General features: G+C 38.8%; 1 long non-coding RNA gene across 2 annotated transcripts; it reads left to right on the plus strand.

The window, feature by feature from the left end:
- Nucleotides 1–263: 263 nt before the first annotated feature.
- Nucleotides 264–3665, plus strand: LOC141738241 (uncharacterized). Of its 2 annotated transcripts, XR_012585345.1 has the most exons (4): nucleotides 308–341; nucleotides 722–805; nucleotides 1595–1708; nucleotides 3046–3665. It is a non-coding gene; the product is annotated as an uncharacterized LOC141738241 (long non-coding RNA). The 2 variants fall into 2 exon arrangements; XR_012585344.1 differs by lacking the exon at nucleotides 722–805 and having other exon boundaries at nucleotides 264–341.
- Nucleotides 3666–4080: the final 415 nt, after the last annotated feature.

Raw genomic sequence — 4080 nt, forward strand, 5'->3', positions numbered from 1 at the left:
TAGTCAAGAAGTTACTTCTGCTCAGGTTGCAAAAATCCATAATCATGTTAATAAATAAAGAGCAGTAATGTCCTGTGAAAACTTGCTCTGTAAGCGGGAATAATCAAATCGGATTTCCTTTGGGTTTGGGTTTGCAGTTGGATTCTGTGATGTTTAATAAGGTGAAAATGGCAACTGTAGCTTTCCTCCAGCTGTGAAGCTTGTAATGGCTCTCAGCTGAACAAAATCCTAGTGACCAGCAACAGCTGAACACCAAAGCAGCCCTTATCCTTTCGTCACTTTTCACAATGCTGTCTTTTTCCTCTCTCAGATACCTTAGAGACCATTACCTTTTGTCCAAGGTAGGTGAAAATAGCAAATAGATTTGAAAATCCATACTGAGGGCTGTAGATGTAAGCACACCTGTATGGAGCTCTGCTAAATAGCTCCTCAAGATATACGAATTTTCTTGTTTGGATATAGACAGATGTTAACACCTCTGTTTCAAAATCAGTTTTTCTAAATTAATTTGTTTAGGCTTTTTTCTACTTAACATAATGTGCACTTATTGTTATAAAGGGCTGTTTTGCCCTTCATTTATTTACATGTTTCTACTGCTCTTAATGTTATGGAAAACTTAAAATTCAATAGTAAGCTTGTAAGTAATATTCTGAAAAATATTACCAATATTTATTCTTCTAACTTATACACTCTGGATTTTTTTTTTTTTCTTCACTTGCAGGTGATAGGGGACAGAGTAGTATCTACCTACACGAATATAGATGCCTATATCTTTTTGTAGTTACTGACCTGTATGCGGAAACCTGTACGTCTATAGATAAGTCTACCTATCACGTGGAATAGGTGTTTCAGTTGATAATGATATCTGAGAGTAACTGTACCAAAATAGCATACAGAAACAGCTCATTTTTTCCTTTCTTTACAAGAAAGACTTTTTGAGAATAATACATACTTTATATACTTTCATGGAGGTTTCCCTGGGAAAATGCCAATTTCATAAAAGTTGCTAGAGAACAACATGATTACATGTTGATTTAACAAAAATATTTTTTCAAGTTATAGGGTTTTAAGAAGGTAATGAATTTTGAGGGACTGTACAAGTGTGGTCTCCTTTTTCCTTTTTAAGAAAAATAATTAAATTATTTTATAATAAAAAAAGAAACGCGGGAAGTAATTTTCTGGTATTATTTCTACCTAAAGCCTGTTTGCAAGGATAGCATGCCTATGAAAAACATGTCTTGCTGTATTGTGTGCACTACTGTTAGACTATTACAGGAGTCGTATATAATCTATAATATGTAACTCTATAATGTCATATTGTAAAAATATCTCAAGCCAGAGACAGCAAGTTTTGCATGATTCCTTCTTAGCCAAATGTACAGTATTTTTCCTGTGTTTAATGTCTTCCACTTCAAATTACCATGGACAAACTAAGTCAGATTTGCTGAGAAGCTCAGGGCCTTATTTTGGCTTTGAATATATTATACTTATGTGTAATGTGCTGAAGAATTTCAACATGCAGGTAGAAAATGGTACTGTAATTTCATAAGTGCTGTGTCCATCACAGGCTAAGTATAACTGTTCTCTTTCTCAGAGTGGATCACTTCATGGCCTGTTCATCTAATTGAAGGGTAATATTGAGTTTCCTGATGATGCTGAGAAACCGCCGCTGATCAGCCATCCTGGCCCATCTTCTTAAACAAACAAGGTATACGTCTTGTAGGTCACAAACCCCTTGATAGATCCTGTTGTAGGATACTGATATAATTGATTGTACCTGTTCACCTTCCTTTCATAATATATCTCCTTTGGGAATAATTTCAATTTACACAGGCTATCACTGGAGGAAGCCTAGTAGTGCCTGTCCTTTTCTCTAAAGACTCTGACTAAATGTTTCCACACCTCTTTTCATTTCTAGGCTGACTGCAAAGTGCTATCTATATGGTGTCCTTCTCCATCTCATTGGCAAGTTGCATTTATTTGCTCATGTGTTACAACAAAAATGAGCTCCACGAGTGGAAGTAACAATGGGAAAGTAAAGATCTGGACAGGGAACAGACCAAAGAAATAGCAAAGTGCTGTAGAGCATAGGGATCTGAAAAAGCAGAGTGGGCATTATTGCCAGCAGTACAGAATGTACATGGTGGTGGCAGGTAATCATAGTTCCTACTTACTACTCTAATATAGGATCAAAAATGGGAGGGGTGTGTGTGTGTGTTGTATGACCGTTGAGGATGTGCCTGGAAGAAGACAGAAGTCGCATGAGGGAAATCTCCTTAGCGGTTACAGAGACACGGACAGAAGGCGGGAGTATTGCTGTGGGAGATTCACTGCCTGCCCGAGCAGCCCTGCAGCCCCTCTGGTGCGTGTGAGGCTGGAAGTGCCCCGAGCAGAGCAGGGCTGCAGGCGTCTGTTCGGCGTTTTCTGTTGTCATTACAAAGAACAGTGCTTTTCATCCTTCAGTCTTAACTGCCTTTGCTTCTCACCTGCTTGCTGGCCTTGTTAATAATCAATCACGTTTTATTCACTTAACCTTTGCTCGCCTGCCCCCTGCCTCATGCTTCTTCTTGTCACAGTAGATGGCACAACTTCAGCTGTTTGTTGATTAACAAATGCACACTGTATGTGCTGCAGCCATTTTAACTTCTTCACTGAGCGTTGTCCCGTAGCCACTTTAGCTGCTTCTTTGCATATTGATTGAACACTGCTCGCATTGAGTATTGACTGCCACAGACAATGTTCCTCACTTACCATTATCGCCCTTGTTTCTTTCTCCCTCATCACCATTCCCGTAAACATTGATGTTCATCCAGTTTCTCCTGCCCTTGTATTTCTTCACCATCTGCATCTTTGTTTCATTCTCATACTTGTAAATTAACGACATACAATCATTTCTTTTCTTTTTTGCTATTGCCTCTGAGGAACGTTTCTCCTAATCGTCAGTACAACCAATCTCAGGAGTTCAGCATTCAGAAATCATGAGTCAGCCTCCTTTTTCTCTCGGATCAGGATACTGATCTAATTTTTTTTTCATTTGTTTCCTAGGAAAATAAATACAGGCATTCATCCTTTTAAGTTGCGGAAGAAACCTCGTTAGTAACATGAAGGTATTGTTTACAACTCCCAGGAAAATAATTTTGTCTTAATAATAATAAAAATAAAAGCAGCAGTTATCACTAAATAGCAAAAGTCTAGGTTCTGAAGATAAACGTCAGCTAAGATAAACACAGGATGCGGCAGAGAGGAATACAGACACTGCCTGATGCGGCAGGAGGTGATATTGAAGATCCCAGCTCTGTAAGCCAACAGTCATATAGTGGAACGTAACCTTGGCAGCAGGGAAAGAAACAGTTTTAGGGACAAAAAGAGAACAAAGAACAAATATCCAGTATATCTCCGGCACTCTGGATATTGTAAGTTTGCATGTAGCATGGAGCTGAAGAGCACAACATGAAAAGGTGCTGGAAAGTGTTGAGACGCAGTCCCAAGTGGAGGAGGAGGAGAGCATCAACATCATGCTCCTTCTGGCAAAGAGGAAGAAGGTCTATCACCAACATCCCTTGCTTTGCTTTGCTCCGAGTGAGAAGCTGGACTAAATGACCCCCATGGGTCTCTCTCAAGAAACATGTCTTTGACTCAAACAAACTTTTAATAAAATTGTGAAAATAGACACTTAAACCTGTTTTCCATCTATATTATTCTTCTGCTTTTTTCACAGACTTTTTTATTTCTATCCTCACAGGAAGGACTTATTGGCAGTTTTCTGTCAAAATACTTTCTGGCATATGGTTGCTACAAGGAGAGATATTGTCAGTGTGAAGATAGGGAACTGGTTGAGCATTTTTTCCTGTTTAGGAACATCAGAGGAAAAGTTGTCCATAATTGAAATATCTTCATTTTTAAATGCAATGAAGAAATTTTATTTTGGGACAACAATCACTACACCTTTGCAATTAGGGTCTCGGCGCTTCCTATTTCTAGTCTCACTGGTGGCTCAAGTTCTTTGTATGGGCCACATTTCTCTTAATGTATCCCATTGACTAGTTTCCAGGAATGCACTGGAAACCCTATAAACTTGGT

Source organism: Larus michahellis, chromosome 2, assembly GCF_964199755.1.
Source record: "Larus michahellis chromosome 2, bLarMic1.1, whole genome shotgun sequence".
Classification (NCBI taxonomy): Eukaryota; Metazoa; Chordata; class Aves; order Charadriiformes; family Laridae; genus Larus; species Larus michahellis.